Source organism: Pelobates fuscus, chromosome 6 (genome assembly GCF_036172605.1).
Source record: "Pelobates fuscus isolate aPelFus1 chromosome 6, aPelFus1.pri, whole genome shotgun sequence".
NCBI lineage: Eukaryota > Metazoa > Chordata > Amphibia > Anura > Pelobatidae > Pelobates > Pelobates fuscus.
This window is the reverse complement of record NC_086322.1, coordinates 205,380,352-205,398,629: the sequence shown is the minus strand read 5'-3', so window position 1 is coordinate 205,398,629 and position 18,278 is coordinate 205,380,352. Positions and strand designations below refer to the sequence as shown.

Here is an 18,278-nt window from a genome sequence, read left to right as displayed (position 1 = left end):
ATGGAGTCGGAAAAGGGGAGTGTATACCGCGCCTAGAGGTATTGGTATAAACAATTATAAAAAATTATACATACATATAGTCGATGGAGATTTTGACAATAGATGGTAACCTCAAAATAAAAAGCAAAACATAATAGTGCAATACAGTAAATAAACAAGAAAGGTCAGATAAAGCTATACACAGTCCACTCACATGGGGATGAGCTATAACAGAGCTTAAGTGGACTTTTATACTTGTTATTATACTTGTTTGTTTTATATATTAAAGTACTTCTTTTAGTATACTTTTATATATATCTTTATTATTATCACCTTCTACTCCCTGGATCCTGCATATCCTTGGTGGGGATTATACCACCTAGGCTGTCCAAACTAGAGCAGGTTACATGCTCTAGAAATTGTAAGTACAATACCTTTTATACTTGTTACTACTTCACCAGTACTTACTTCACCATATACTGCCATATTTTTATCTTTGGATTTTATGATCTACGCACCACTGCACCTTGGAATATCCCTGAAGTTATACCACCATATATCCCGAGACGGGGATTATACCGTCCAGGCGCATCACAGCTGAGCTCTGTTATAGCTCATCCCCATGTGAGTGGACTGTGTATAGCTTTATCTGACCTTTCTTGTTTATTTACTGTATTGCACTATTATGTTTTGCTTTTTATTTTGAGGTTACCATCTATTGTCAAAATCTCCATCGACTATATGTATGTATAATTTTTTATAATTGTTTATACCAATACCTCTAGGCGCGGTATACACTCCCCTTTTCCGATTTCTACTCTCACTTACAAGGTTTTGGGAATCCTTGTTTTGTACACTGCTGCCTGCCCACCACTTACTATAGCGAGCGCCTATTACCCTCTGCTTTGTAACTTGTATGGAGACAAAATGTATACATTCTTTCGATTAAGTTTTTACAGGTCAGATTTTATGTACTTTGCTGCAGCTGCCTGACATTGAAAAATACAATGCATTATATTGTCAACAAGCCCTCACAGATCTGTATATTTAAAACCTTACACAAATTAAATCCCTCTCCATATTTAAAGGATCCCTATAGGGTCAGGAACACAAACATGTATTCCTGACCCTATAGTGCTAAACCCACCATTTAGGTGGCTTGCCCCCCCCCCCCCCCCACCACCACTCAGCCTCCCTATAAAAGTTTAAAACTCACCTTATTTCCAGAGCTGCGCGAGTCTGCCGGGCTGGCTCCGCCCCCTTTGTAACATCATCAAAATGGCCGATTTTTAGCCAATCCAATGCTTCCCCATAGAGAAAGCATTGGATTGGCTAAAATCGGCACATGGGCGGGGCCAAATGCCTTTTGGCCAATCAGGACCTCCTCATAGAGGAAAATTCAGAGTCTCCATGCAGAGCGTGGGGACGCTGAATGGCAGAGCTACCTACTGTGCAGCACTGAGCCAGCAAGCCCCTCCAGTGGCCATCTAAGGAGTGGCCACTTGGAGGTGTCCCTAGGGACAATGTAAACACTGCCTTTTTTCTGAAAAGGCAGTGTTTACATGAAAATGCCTGAAGGGAACTATTATACTCACCAGAACAAATACATTAAGCTTTAATTGTTCTCGTGACTATAGTGTCCCTTTAATTGACATGTTAACTGAAATAGCCCAAACCTGAACTATCTTAGTAACCCTACTTGAAAAAAACATGCCACAAGTGAAGTTATATTTTATTACATATACCTGCTACTTATACAGTGCATGGTACTCAGTGTAATTAGCACAATATCTCAGTCTTAAAGGGATACTGTAAAGAGTTAATCCAAACATTATAACCACAACAGTTCTCTGTAGCGGCTATAATGCCAAGAATAACCTGTCCCAGTTTCCCAGTAATGGGGTAAACTGTTTAGCAACAGTTTTCCCTCTTACCTTGGAACCGGCCAGGCTCCGAGCCTTCCCTGGTGACACTCTTCTGACATCTGGATACTAAGCAGCAGAAAGAGTCAGCTAACACCACAATGACGCTGGTGGAGGTGGAATTACACCTCCGTCACCAAAGGGGTTACATTTCACATGCACAATGTTTCAAAGTGAAACGTTCCACATATAGACTCTAGGCACCATGGCCACTTCAAATGACTGATGTGGTGATGGTGATTGGAGTAACCCTTTAAGAATCATAGACACACAAGCTTGTGTTAGTAGTCGTATTGGTTATAGTGCAGAAAGACTTTGGTTCCAGATCCTCCATTGTTAGATTGACATAAAAGAGGCTTTACCAGCACCAAGAGCCCCCTTTGCTTGTGCAGAGATAATGAGACATTTTATAGGTGCTCCATACTATTGATATGTCCAGGGCCGGACTGGGGATACAAAGCAGCCCTGGAAAAAAAATATATGCCAGCCCCATAAGTCAATGCGCCATTTATTGTCGCATGTAATATGTAAGGCTATGTCTCGCCACCCCAGATGATTGAGTAAATATATATATATATATATATATTGCTTTTTCTAATATAAAATATTGGTCCTTTCATAGTAAAACTTTTAATTATACAGTAAGCATACTCACATGCAGACACAGACAATGTCACTGACACACACAAGTTCATTGATACACAGCCTCATAGACAAACAATCTCACTGATATACATAAGCTCATTGACATAAAAACACAAGCTCACTCAGTAGCACACACACACACACATGCAAGCAAGCAAGCTCACTAGCAGGCGCACACACACACACACAGCTTAATGTAGTGGTTCTGGTGTCTATAGCCTGTTCCTGCAGGCTTTTCAATGTTAACACTGACTTTTCAGAGAAAAGGCAGTGTTTACATTGCTTCCAAGTGACACCTCTAGTGACAGCCACTCAGACGGTCACTAGAGGTGCTTCCTGTGTCAGTGCTGCACAGTGTGCAGCACCTACATTCAGGTCCTCCACGCTTTGGAGACGCTGAAGGTTCCCCATAGAGATACATTAATTCAATGCATCTCTATGAGAAGATGCTGATTGGTGTAGCGTTTTGCAGCCAATCCTATGGCAAGCTTGATGATCTCAGCCATAGAGGCAGGGCCAGTCGAGGGGAGACCAGCATAGCGTGGGGGGGAAAAAAAAAGGTGAGTAAAAACACTATTTTTAAAAGACACACAGACACCATGACAGACACCATGACAGACACACACACACCATGACAGACACACACACACACACCACAACAGACAGACCATGACACAGACAGACACACACACTCCATGATACAGACACAAACACAACGTGACACAGACACAAACACACACATCATGACAGACACACACCATGACACAAAGACACACGCCATGACACACAGACACACGCCATGACACACAGACACCCACACCATGGCACAGACACCCACACCATGACACAGACAGACACACACACATACACACCATGACACAGACAGACACATACCATGACACACACAGACCATGCCACATACACACACACCATGACACAGACAGACACACACACACACACACACCATGCCACAGGCAGACCATGCCACAGACACACACATACCATGATACAGACAGACACATACCATGACACACACACACTGACAGCATAACACATATTACCTGTGGGTGACCGGCCAGGGGGGTCATGCAGGGCAGAGAGCTGGGTGTGATGGCAGCCGCTGGAGGAGCAGTGATGCAGTGGCGGATCCAGAGCCTGACCTCGGGAGGGGCACTTGCAGATTATTTAGAGAAATAATCCAGACACAATACCCACTACAGCTCAGTGTAGTGGTTGTGGTGCCAGTACCCCCTCCCAGAATAAGTAGTCAAACCATTTAGGAACAGTTTGACAACTTACCTGAGGTCTGCTTGGAAATGGGGCTGTAGTAGGGCATAGGAGCAGGGGTGCAGTGTGTGTGTGTTTGTGTAAGGACTGTGTGTGTGTGTGTGTGTGTGTGTGAAAGTTGCAGTGTGTACGTGAGGACGGCAGTGTGTGTTAGGGGGGCAGTGTGTGTGTGCGTTGCAGTGTGAGTGGGGGAAGTTTGTGTGTATGGGGGGAAGTGTGTGTGTGTATGAAGCAGTGTATATGTGTGGGGGGGCCAATGTGTGTGTAGTGTGTGTGTGTGTGTATTGGGGGCAGTGTATGTGGGCAATGTGTGTGTATGGCGGAAGTGTATGTGTGTGTATGTGGGCAGTGTATGTGTATGGTGGGCAATGTGTGTGTGGGGGCAGTGTATGTATGTGGGGCAATGTGTGTGTATGGGGGCAGTCTATGTAGTTGGGGGACAATGTGTGTGTGGGGGGCAGTGTAGGGTATGTGTGTGATAAGGATGTGGGGTTTTTTATTAATGTTTTTTTTAATGTGTTTGTAGGGTATGTGTGTGATAAGGATGTGGGTTTTTTTATTAATGTTTTTTTTTAATTTGATAAAATGTTTTTTTTTTTTAAATATTCATAATGTCCCCCCTCCCTTCTTACCTCTGTTTAGGGAGGAGGGGGGACATTTCTCGATCCCTGGTGGTCCAGTAAGGAATCCCTGGTGGTCCATGTGGTGAGAGTGAACTCTAGCCCCGGTCTCCAGGGCTAGAGTTCACTCTTGCGAGATCCGAAGCGTTGCCATGGCAACGCTTCATGCTCGCGAGAGAAGGACCTGGAGGAGCTGCAGACTGAGCTCCCCCGGGTCCTCTCTCTCTCCCTCCCCTGCCGGCGACCAGCAAACAGTGCCTGCGGACCAGAAAGGCACATTGCAGGGCTGGCGCTTGGACAGGCCAGCCCTGCATTCGCCGGCAAGGGAGAGGGAGAACTTCGTATTCTCGGGGGGGCAATTGCCCCGTTGCCCCCCCTGGACTGGAATGGCGGCCGCTGGAGGAACTTTTCTGGCGGCCGCAGGGGAAGCTGTGCTGTGTCTGCTCACGCGCTACTGAATGAGACCGGGGCCGGAATATGACGTCATATTCCGGCCCCGGTCTCATTCAGTAGCGCGCTGGAGAGCAGACACAGCACAGCTTCCCCTGAGGCCGCCAGAAAAGTTCCTCCAGCGGCCGCCAGCACACCCACATTTCTGCCCGGCCCCAGGTGCCGACGGCCCACCGGGAAATTTCCCGGTATCCCGGTGGGCCAGTCCGGCCCTGGATATGTCTGTGGTATTACAGAACTCCCCCGCTATAAAACTCACAGTAATGTGTCTTTAAATACAATACATCAATCTGTGTAAATAAGATGCATTGTTCTTGTGATAAATTACAATTTAGTTACATGAATTCTTATTAATAAGTCACCTAAATTTTCTCAGAACAGCCCAATCCCTGGCCACACTTGCATGTCCTGCAAGGTTAATAACCCATTAGAGCCTGCAAGAGCCTCCAGTGTGTGATTAAAGTTCAAATAATAAAGCAAGATACAATAACTGCTAAAACAAACACAATGTCCTGTATTGAAAATAGAACCATTTTCCATGGAGTCACGGGCAGGGGATGTATGGCTAGGACTGCATAAACAGAAACAAAAGTGATTGTATTCTTAATTAGCAGATAATTAAGCAGCAAGACTACATTGGCATGATCTATACACTTAAACAGATTCATTTTGCTAAAGTTGTTTTGCGGCTTAGAATATCCATTTAAATACATATGCATTTTTTGATATGTTGGTTTTTGCTCATAATAAGATAGATAGATAGATAGATGATAGATAGATGATAGATAGAGTTTTGCACAAATATTAGAATTTTCTGTAATCTGAATTTTAGCTAACACATGCTAGGTTAACTAAGGTCAATGAGGTTCATTTATTTCTTGTGTTCTTATAAATATACATGAACATGAAAAAAAGAAAGAGGGAGAGGTGTAAGTAATAATGAAGTTCTTTCAAGTAGGTTTAATTAAAAGGAAAAGGTCTCTATGTATAATTCCATAAATCCGTTCAAATAAAAAAAAAAGCAATAACTGGCAGAAAAATCTAAACTTTCCGACAACAGGGTTCCAAAACACATATCCTACTTTATGTACAAACATGCAAAAGAAAACAATTTTAGATTGATGAGAAACATGAATAAAACACTAATTAGAGGGTGACTAACATGCATATGTAAAGCTAATCGCTAAATCTTAAATTAAACTAATTAGTTTAATTATCAGTTCTGTAGTATTGATTTACGCAAATCATTAGTTGAAAAATGTCTTTATAACATTGAACTGCGTTTAAATACCTGTATGTAAAGTCTCATATATATATATATATATATATATATATATATATATATATATATATATATATATATATATATATATATATATATATATATATATATATATATATATATATATATATATATATATATATATATATATATATATATATATATATATATATATATATTTATATTTATTTTTTGGTTCAGACCTGAGGAAGAGAGGAAAACTCTTGAAAGCTTGTCTTTGAAATATTATGTTAGTCCAATAAAAATGGTATCATTGCAAACTGCAATACTCTGGTATTTTGGTATCTTGTCTAGTGGACTAATACCGATAATCCAATATATACAGGGCCGGCGCTACCTGTAAGGCGACCTAGGCAGTCGCCTAGGGCACAACTTAGCAGGGGCGCCGGATCCCTGCACCCGGAATCACCAGTGCGTCTCCTCATGCTGCGCCGCCTGAGCGCTTTAGCAAGCCCTAGGCGGCGCAGCACTGCTGTGTGGAGAGCGGCCGGATGAGTGACTGGCAGGAGGGAAGCGCAGAGCGCTCCCTCCTGCCGGTCTCTCAATGTAGCATGGCCGGGCGGTGCGGAACGCAGGACAGGAACCTCTGTTTCCTGTACCCGTTCGCCGGCGGACTGAAAGGAAGTGCTCACTTCCTTTCAGTCCGCCGGCGGCCGGGTACAGGAATCAGAGGTTCCTGTCCCGCGTTCCGCGCCGCCCGGCCACGCTACATTGGCAGGAGGGAAGAGGAAGAGGAGGGTAAGGACCACTGGGGGAGGAGGGAGGGGGGACACTTAGGACCACTGGGGGAAGAGGAGGGGGGGGAGGAGTAAGGACCTCTAGGGGAGGAGGGAGGGGGGACACTAAGGACCACTGGGGGAGGAGGGAAGGGGGACACTAAGGACCACTGGGGGAGGAGGGAAGGTGGGACACTAAGGACCACTGGGGGAGGAGGGAAGGGGGGACACTAAGGACCACTGGGGGAGGAGGGAAGGGGGGACAAAGGACCACTGGGGGAGGAGGGAGGGGGGGGACAAAGGACCACTGGGGGAGGATGGAGGGGGGGACAAAGGACCACTGGGGGAGGATGGAGGGGGGGACAAAGGACCACTGGGGGAGGATGGAGGGGGGGGACAAAGGACCACTGGGGGAGGAGGGAGGGACAAAGGACCACTGGGGGAGGAGGGAGGGGGGACAAAGGACCACTGGGGGAGGAGGGAGGGGGGGACAAAGGACCACTGGGGGAGGAGGGAGGGGGGGACAAAGGACCACTGGGGGAGGAGGGAGGGGGACAAAGGACCACTGGGGGAGGAGGTAGGGGGGGACAAAGGACCACTGGGGGAGGAGGGAGGGGGGACAAAGGACCACTGGGGGAGGAGGGAGGGGGGACAAAGGACCACTGGGGGAGGAGGGAGGGGGTCAAAGGACCACTGGGGGAAGAGGGAGGGGGACAAAGGACCACTGGGGGAAGAGGGAGGGGGACAAAGGACCACTGGGGGAAGAGGGACGGGGGACAAAGGACCACTGGAGGAGGGAGGGGGGACAAAGGACCACTGGGGGAGGAGGGAGTGGGGACAAAGGACCACTGGGGGAGGAGGGAGTGGGGACAAAGGACCACTGGGGGAGGAGGGAGTGGGGACAAAGGACCACTGGGGGAGGAGGGAGTGGGGACAAAGGACCACTGGGGGAGGAGGGAGTGGGGACAAAGGGCCACTGGGGGAGGAGGGAGTGGGGACAAAGGACTACTGGGGGAGGAGGGAGTGGGGACAAAGGACCACTGGGGGAGGAGGGAGGGGGGGAACTAAGGACCACTGGGGGAGGAGGGGGGAACTAAGGACCACTGGGGGAGGAGGGGGGGAACTAAGGACCACTGGGGGAGGAGGGGGGAACTAAGGACCACTGGGGGAGGAGGGGGGAACTAAGGACCACTGGGGGAGGAGGGGGTAACTAAGGACCACTGGGGGAGGAGGGGGGGAACTAAGGACCACTGGGGGAGGAGGGGGGGAACTAAGGACCACTGGGGGAGGAGGGGGGGAACTAAGGACCACTGGGGGAGGAGGGGGGACTAAGGACCACTGGGGGAAAAGGGGGGGGGACTAAGGACCACAAGGGGGGTGGAGGGGACCAAGGATCACTGGGGGAGGAGGGGGACACTAAGGACGACTGGGGAGGAGGGACACTAAGGACCACTGGGGAGGAGGGACACTAAGGACCACTGGGGAGGAGGGACACTAAGGACCACTGGGGAGGAGGGACACTAAGGACCACTGGGGAGGAGGGACACTAAGGACCACTGGGGAGGAGGGACACTAAGGATCACTGGGGAGGAGGGACACTAAGGACCACTGGGGGAGGAGGAAGGGGGGACACTAAGGACCACTGGGGGAGGAGGAAGGGCGGACACTAAGGACCACTGGGGGAGGAGGGGGGGACTAAGGACCACTGGGGGAGGAGGGGGGGACTAAGGACCACTGGGGGAGGAGGGGGGACTAAGGAGCACTGGGGGAGGAGGGGGGACTAAGGAGCACTGGGGGAGGAGGGGGGACTAAGGAGCACTGGGGGAGGAGGGGGGACTAAGGAGCACTGGGGGAGGAGGGGGGACACTAAGGACCACTGGGGGAGGAGGGGGGACACTAAGGACCACTGGGGGAGGAGGGAGGACACTAAGGACCACTGGGGGAGGAGGGAGGGGGGACTAAGGGCCACTGGGGGAGGAGGGAGGGGGGACTCTAAGGACCACTGGGGGGAGGAGGAATGGGGGGGACAAAGGACCACTAGGGGGAGGAGGAGGGGGGGACAAAGGACCACTAGGGGAGGGGGGACTAAGGACCAATAGGGGAGGGGGGGACTAAGGACCACTAGGGGAGGGGGGGACTAAGGACCACTAGGGGAGGGGGGGACTAAGGACCACTAGGGGAGGGGGGGACTAAGGACCACTAGGGGAGGGGGGGACTAAGGACCACTAGGGGAGGGGGGGACTAAGGACCACTAGGGGAGGAGGGGGGACTAAGGACCACTAGGGGAGGAGGGGGGACTAAGGGCCACTGGGGGAGGAGGGGGGGGACTAAGGACCACTGGGGGAGGAGGGGGGGACTAAGGACCACTGGGGGAAAAGGGGGGGGACTAAGGACCACTGGGGGAAAAGGGAGAACACTGAGGGATAGCAGGGAAGGGGAAATCACTAATTGACTGGAGGGGAGAGCACTATGAATTTTTTTACAAAAAATAAAGAGCTGCTCCCCTCTCAGTCCCTATCCTACCCCACAAACCCTCTCTTTTACACTACACACCTACACAATTCATCCACACACACACACATTTTTTGGGGGCCCAGACCTTGAGCTGTGTAAGGGGCCCCAAAAAATGGCGCTGCTTCCTGTTCTACACCAGACCTGTGGAGCCAGACTGAGCCCATCATCAACCTATTGTCCTTATCTGGTGGTAAGTAGGCAATCCAATATATTATCAGTTGCACTAATCTCTAATTTACCTCACATTAAATGGATACTATAGTTACCAGAAGCACTACAGCTTAATGTAGTGGTTCTGGTGTCTATAGCCTCTGCCTGTAGGCTTTTTAATGTAAACATACTGTCTTTTCAGATAAAAGAAACTTTGTGCAGACTGACGTTGGCCCATATGGCAGAGCATATGAGCGGGGCATTGTGATGTCACATGGTGGGCAGGACATATGGGACTGAAAGGAAGTGCTCAGTTTTTTGTGCTGAATTGATCCTGATGAAAGCCACAAGCAGTGGCTGAAACGTTGATGACAGCAACTATGTTTTAGAATGTTGGAATAAAGAAGAATTGTTTTACTACAATAACAGACCGTGAGTGCAAGCCTTTTTTCATTATATTTTATACGTTTTTGGCTATGGCTGTAATGCACCCGGCATTTTTTGGATTTTTGAAAGTGTGTGTGCTGGGTACCATTGGAAGAGATATATATATATATATATATATATATATATATATATATATATATATATATATATATATATATATATATATATATATTATATGCGCACACACACACCACAAAAGTAACACCACTCCAAGGGTTTCCAACAAGATAAGTTTACTTGAGAAAGGTCAAATAAAACATTTTAGTTCCACGTGGAAACCTTCCTCAGGACAGACACCTACTACTTTACTTTTTTGGTATACATGTTAGTGCTATCGCGCACCGGGTCACAAAGACTGTAAGTAGGAGTGCAAGGTTACCTTTTTTGTATATATATCTCAATTCCAGCACTCTATATGGAATATACAGACAGAATCAACCAACACTAACATAAAAATAGCAAAAATGTGGCGGTATTCTTAGGACTCCCAATCGTGTAACGTTTACTCAGTATATGCCAACAATCAACGTTTCTACCCTACAAGGTCATTATTAATGGCTTGATAATGACCTTGTAGGATCAAAACAATCTCGGCAATTTTTGAATAAAAAAATACACAATTGAAAGTCCTAAGAGTGTTGCCACTGTATTGCTATTACAAAAGGGACATTTATGACATCACATTCTAAATACAAAGACAATAACATGTAGTTGGTCCCCCCTTTGCAACTATAACCACTTTCACACTTATTGGAATTTTGCCCATTCATCCAGTAGAGCATTTGTGAAGTCAGGGACTAATGTTGGACAAGAAGACCTGTAATCTCTGTTCCCGTTCATCCTAAAGGTGTTCAAAAAGGTTGATATCAAGGTTTTGTAGGGAGCCAGTCAAGTTTTTCCACACACAATCATGCTGGAATAAAAAAGGGCCTTCCCAACAAAACTGTTCCCACAAAGTTGAAAGCATAGCACTGTTCAAATTGTCTTGGTATGGAATTAACTGGAATTAAGTTGCGTAGCCCAACACCTGAACAAGGATTTCACAAACCATCCTTTTTGCAATAGTGGCATCCTATGACAGGACCACACTTGAATTCACTGAGCTCTTCAGAACGACCCATTTTGTTTTTTTACAAATGTTTGTAAATGCAGACTGCTGTAATAAAACTGCTTCTTCACTTTATAGATAAAACCATATATGTAGCCAGGATACTTACCTTCCCAGCACTCTGCTTCGGGAGGACTGCCTGACAGCCCAAGCAGCCCTCCCATGGGAAATCATACCCCCGGGGGCTATGTGATCACTTTCAAAGAGCAATCACATGGCAGGCATAGCTGCCTGTGGATCTGCCTACAGGGATACTGCCTGGAGTGCCAGGCAGTCCCCCTACTGGTGGGAAAAGTTTAAAAAAAAAGTTAAAACACATTAAAATAATTTAATATATAGCGTTCATATTTATTTTTTTGCATTTTACACACAAAAACAAATAGTCACAAACACTGCCCAAAGTTAGCGTTCATATTTGTTTTTGTGTGTAAAATGCAAAAAAATAAATATGAACGCTAACTTTGGCCAGTGTTTGTGACTAAGTGGCTACTTAAAAAGACTGGATATACCCCACATAGAATACCCTGGATTCACTACTTTTGCAAATGGTATGCCATCATGTGGGTAATTCTCATTTCTGGGATACGATACGGTCCCAAAGGCAACATTACTAATCGGGCAAATTTCAATCTGTTTAAACTAAAAAATGGAATGTGCTATATTTGACCCTGTAACTTTCCAAAACACCATAAAATATACTGAACTGTTGTACTGGTGAGACATCGCTGAATACAAATATGTGTATTTTTTTGCAGTAAAAGCTAACAGTATTATGACATTTAGAGTTAAAATGCCACGTAAAACAAAAAAAATATTTGTAATTTCTCACACTTTTTTAGATAACATAATAATTAGAAAACATAATAGTTCTATATAAATAGTTGACGTGAAATGAAAGCCCTGTTTCTCCTGAACAAAATGATATATAATAAGTGAAGGGGGCACCAAATATGAGAGGTAAATTACAGATGAACAGACATATAGCGCAAATTCCAGGTTTTGTTTACGTTTTGTGTTGATCAGAATGTGTACAATTGACTCTGTCCTTAAGGTGTTAAAAGAAGACCAAATGAAAAAAGTTGATCAGTACAAAGCTGGCAGTATCAGTGCCTAAGAGACAGAGTATTCGTTAATTTGCAACTTTCAGGGATGTCACTATTTGGTGATATAGGGGCAGGTCATACCTCTGGCACCTAAAAAAAGCAGCAGTCAGTAAAAAAAGGGGACAAAACATTTTTTAGATATATACCGTATATACTCGAGTATAAGCCGAGTTTTTCAGCACATTTTTTGTGCTGAAAAACTCCAACTCGGCTTATACTAGAGTCAATAGTCTGTATTATGGCAATTTGCATTGCCATAATACAGACAGGGGCTGTGGGGGCTGGCAGAGAGTTTACTTACCTCTCCTGCAGCTCCTGTCAGCTTCCTCCTCCTCCGTGCCGTCCGTTCAGCACCTCGGTCAGCTCCCACTGTAAGTCTTGCGAGATCCGCGGCTCTCGCAAGACTTACAGTGTGAGCTGATAGAGGTGCTGAACGGACCGGCGCAGAGGAGGAGAGAGCTGACAGGAGCTGCAGGAGAGGTAAGTAAACTCTCTGACAGCCCCCTCCTCCCCCCCACTGAAGTGCCAATGCCACTAGACCACCAGGGAAGGAGCCCCCCTCCCTGCTATGTATAAAGCAGGGAGGGGGGACGAAAAAAAATAAAATAATAAATATTACAAATAAAATACAAAATAAATATTAAAATAAAAAAATAATAATTAAATAAAATAAAATAATAAAAATTAATCATAAAAAAAATATTAAAATAAAAATAAATTGCGCACTCCCCACCAAGGCTCTGCAACACACACACACTGCACACATACACACACGCTGCACTCATACACACACTGTAAATAAATATTCAATTAATATAATTTTTTTAGGATCTAATTTTATTTAGAAATGTACCAGTAGCTGCTGCATTTCCCACCCTAGTCTTATACTCGAGTCAATAAGTTTTCCCAGTTTTTTGGGGTAAAATTAGGGGCCTCGGCTTATATTCGGGTCGGCTTATACTCGAGTATATACGGTAAATGAGAAAAGGAAAGTAAACAAGGATTAGTTTGATTAAAAACAAAAGAAGGAAGGTATGTAGAAGAGGATAAAGGTCTAGCTGACTGCCTCAATGAATATTTTTGTTCAGTATTTACAGATGAAAATGAAGGAAAGGGGACTCAGTTAGAAAAAAAAAAAAGGACAAATTAGTCATTTGTTACATGTGAGTTTACAGAGGAAGAGGTTCTATTCCAACTGTCAAAAGTAAAGACAAATAAGTCAATGGGACCTGATGGAATACACCCAAAGTTATTAAAAGAGCTTAGTGGTGTACTCGCAAAACCATTAACAGATTTATTTAACCAATCATTGTTAACAGGAGCAGTGCCAGAAGATTGGAAGTTAGCGAATGTTGTGCCCATTCACAAGAAAGGTAATAGGGAGGAGTTGGGCAACTATAGGCCTGTAAGCCTTACTTCAGCAGTGGGGAAAGTAATGGAAACCAGGTTAGGATAGGATTGTTGAACTTCTAAAAATCACATGGATTTCAAGATCAGAGACAACATGGGTTTACTTCAGGGAGATCATGCCAAACTAATCTTATTGATATTTTTGATTGGGTAACTAAAATAATAGATAAGGGTGGTGAAGTAGACATTGCTTACCTAGATATCAGTAAGGCTTTTGACACTGTTGCACATAGAAGGCTTATCAATTAACTGCAATCTTTGGATTCCAATATTGTTGAATGGGTAAGGCAGTGACTGTGTGACAGGCAATAGAGGGTTGTAGTCAAAGGAGTATATTTGAAGCATGGGCTTGTCACCAGTGGGGTACCTCAGGGATTTTTACTTGGACCCATTCTCTTTAATATTTTTATTAGTGATATTACAGAAGGTCTTGATGGTAAGGTGTGTCTTTTTGCTGATGATACCAAGATATGTAACAGGGTTTATGTTCTAGGAGTGATAAGCCAAATGGCAAGTTATTTAGGTTAACTAGAAAAATGGTCAGAGTTGTGGTAACTGACATTTAATGTGGATAAGTGCAAGATAATGCATCTTGGATGTAAAAACCCAAGGGCAGAGTACAGAATATTTGATAGAGTCCTAACCTCAACATCTGAGGAAAGGGATTTAGGGGTGATTATTTCTGATGACAAAGGTAGGCAGACAATTTAATAGAGCAACAGGAAATGCTAGCAGAATGCTTGGTTGAATAGGGAGAGGTATTAGCAGTAGAAAGAGGAAAGTGCTCATGCCATTGTACTGAACACTGGTGAGACCTCACTTGGAGTATTGTACGCAGTACTGGAGACCGTATCTCCAGAAGGATATTAATACTTTAGAGAGAGTTCAGAGAAAGACTACTAAACTGGTTCATGGATTGCAGGATAAAACTTACAAGGAAAGGCTAAAGGAACTTAACATGTATAGCTTGGAGGAAAGACGAGACAGGGAGGATATGATAGAAATATTTAAATACATAAAGGGAGGAGACTATATTTAAAAGAAGAAAAACTATCACAACAAGAGGACATAGTTTTAAATTAGAGGGGCAAAGGTTTAAAAATAATATCAGGAAGTATTACTTTACTGAGAGGGTAGTGGACGCATAGATTAGCCTTCCAGCTGAAGTGGTAAAGGTTAACACAGTAAAGGAGTTTAAGCATGCGTGGGATAGGCATAAGGCGCTCCTAACTATAAGATAAGGCCAGGGACTAATGAAAATATTTAGAAAATTGGGCAGACTAGATGGGCTGAATGGTTCTTATCTGCTGTCACATTCTATGTTTTTATAAGAAGTTCAATAAAATTCCAGTTTAGTTTTATTAATAATTTACAAAGGTTCTATTTTTCCTAGATGTTAAAGCGGCACGGTCATGGCCGAATCCCGTTTTTTTTTTTAACCCCCCTCCCGCCTCCACTACATCCAATTGACCCCTTAATCACCCACAAATGCCCCTAAGCCCTCTTTTTTAATCTTTATTTTCTGCCCCGATCTATATTCAGGGCGCCTCCATCTTTGTGTGGGTAGGTGAAGTCCCTGTGGGACACGTCATCTGCCCACACTAGACAGACTGTGAGATTCCCGAACATGCCCAGTGAAACACCTGGACATGCGAACGGGAATTTCATCTATTCATTCATTCGTCAGACAGACGAATGAATGAATAGAAAAATCAGACAAACAAACTAACACGGAGTATCAGTGTTCGTTTGTTTGTTACAAGGAGGGAGCTACCGGCATGCAGCTCCCTCCTTGTAATACGTAAAGACAGAAGCAGCAGGGAGCAGTGCATGTCCCCCTCTCACTCTATGGGGGTCAATATGACCCCCATAATAGCATAAGAGAGATTAAAATCTCCTGAATGCCCCTACTCGCTATACCGCAAGTAGAGGCATGTCCACTAAACAGTGAGCAGCCAGTGGTCACGGTTTACAGTGGTCACGGTTTACAACATAACCAACATAACCTACTAAATAACAATAATGAGGGGGACACACCTGATAAATGGGTGGGGGCCCTATATAAAAATGGTGGGGGGACCCCTAATCGGTGGGTGGGGGCCCTAAAAAACAATAAGGGGGAGAGGACCTACTGTCCTCACCCCCACCCCCCACCCCTGAGCGGTGGGTGGGGGCCCTATATAAGAATGGTGGGGGGGACCTACTGTCCTCCCCCCCTGGCCCCCATCCCTGAGTGGTGGGTGGGGGCCCTAAAAAACAATAAGGGGGGGACCTACTGTTCCCCCCCCAGCCCCCACCCCTGAGGGGCCCTAAATAAAAATCCCCCCGCCCAATAAAGGTGACTAGGGGTCCCAAGCCCCTAGTCACCCCCCCACCCAAAAAATATTATCCCCTACCTACCCCCTCACCCTTAATTTTTTTTTTAGGGCCCCCACCCACCGCTCAGGGGTGGGGGCCAGGGGGGAGGACAGTAGGTCCCCCCCATCCTTATTTAGGGCCCCCACCCGCCGCGCAGGGGTGGGGGTGGACAATAGGTCCCCCCCCATTGTGATTTATAGCCCCCACCCACTGCACAGGGGTGGGGGCCGGGGGAGGGGGGAGGGGAGGACAGTAGCCTCCCCCCATCATTATCATTTAGGGCCCCCCCACCTAATTGTTATTTAGGGGGCCCCCACCCGCCCACGCAGGAGGTTGGAGGAGGGGGCGATTAGTAGTTTTTTAAAACAGTGCGCAGCCACAGGCTGCTCACTGCTTACTAGACATGCCCCCTACTCGCAGTACAGCGAGTAGGGGCAGAATTTACTAATACTAAGTAATCTTTACTTAGTATTAGTAAAGTTGGCTGAAAGACCAATTGAGGTCTTTCAGCCTTTTAGTAGATAGCTCCTTAATTCCCACGGTATTAGGGAGCTATCGACTAAGCGGCTGCAAGATGCAGCCGCGGCACGAATAGGATCGGAGTTTTATTCATTCGAATGAAATTGCGAATCGAACAAAGTCCCGAATTGTATCCTACCACAAATGGAGAAACTCTTTTCATTCTGTTAGGATGCAATTTGGCAGTTTTGCCGGCGTTCTGTCTAAGTGACAGGACGTTCGGCAATACTGACAGGAAGCATTGTGGGAACAGGGAGGAAAGGTAGGGATCATGGGAAACTTGCTCTGACCAGCGGAAATGAAGCACACTTTGCTCCTCCGCTGGTCAGAGCTGGTCAAGCGGAGGAAACCTCCATAAGGCAAAGTGCCCCTACTTTGTCTTATGATTTTAAAGAAAACTGGAGCAGACAGGAAGAAACGGAGAACAGATCCTGAGAGAGGGAGATAAGAGGAAGAGATTGAGGAAAGGTAAGTTCGGCATGACAGTGCCGCTTTAATGAACTATCCTTTCTGCCAATTCTCACAGTGCAATGGTTTTGCTACCCTATGCAACTGTATGTGCATATTGGTTTCTGGTAAACAGTGTAATGTGTTACAGAGAAAAATACTTTTCAATGTTCAAACAAAAAAAATCAGGTTCTATGAAAACCGTGACTTGGCCAGATCTAACAAATAAAAAATAAATTTTTGAAATATGTGACTTATTGACAGTTAAGGATGAGCACATTTTCCTTTACTTTAAATGATGCATGACTGTATAGCAGATGTTTTCAATGAGTACTTAAAGTACAACTTTTGTCTTGTCATGTGACCTGACAAAAATGTTGCATTAAATTATGGTTCTTATAGTAGCATCGAGTCAAAACTGGATTAATAGTGTATATTATTCTACAACTTCTAAGCATCATCACTAACCATTATAGAGATGATTCGTTAGACCATTATCAGAGAATTATCCAGTGTTGAGTAGAAACGGTGTTCTTGGAGTATTAGCATTTACTCTCTTATACACAAATAATACTTTACTTACTTTTTTCTCCTCTTTTACGATGGTGGTTTGTAACTGCCATTGCTAAGATGCAAAGTTCACAACTGTACCTAATGGATTTGTACCAAGTTTGCAATCATTAAACAGCAGTGTTTCATCTAAAATTGCAAGTCGGCACTTGTCTGCCCTGTAGAAGAATTCAGCTGACTAATCATGACATAGTTTGCTATTGGTTTTTCCATTTTTACTTTGCATGCATTGGTGATGAAGTAAGCAGTGGCGGAACTACCATGGTCGCAGGGGTCGCAACTGCCCTTTGGACCCCTGTGACAGGATGCCCGCTGCCATGTGTTGTGGTTCCGGCCCGCGTGGTAGAACCGCCGGTACCGCACGTTCAGGGACCCATCGACTGGCCCTAACAACATAGGCAAAGTATTACCCGGGGGCGGATGTAGGGAGTGACAAGATGTCAGGCGTACTAAAGATGCCCGGAGTGTGTGGACATGCAACTGATATATGAAATGAAGGTAAGTGTGTGTTTCAGAGAATGTGTGTGTTTTTGTCAGTGTGTATGACTGCATTGATCACAATGTGTCTGCCTGCATGTGTCAGTGTGTGTGTTTTGTGTCGGTGTGTGTCTGCATGGTCAGTGTGTATGTTTGGGTCTGTGTGTTTTGTGTCGGTGTGTGTCTGCATGGTCAGTGTGTATGTTTGGGTCTGTGTGTTTTGTGTCGGTGTGTGTCTGCATGGTCAGTGTGT

The 18,278-nt window shown here is 45.4% G+C and overlaps 1 protein-coding gene across 2 annotated transcripts in view; it reads right to left on the bottom strand.

The window, feature by feature from the left end:
- Positions 1–18,278, bottom strand: part of ADAMTS3 (ADAM metallopeptidase with thrombospondin type 1 motif 3) — a 256,599-nt gene that overhangs the window by 215,554 nt on the left and 22,767 nt on the right. The gene's annotated exons all lie outside the window — the stretch shown is intronic.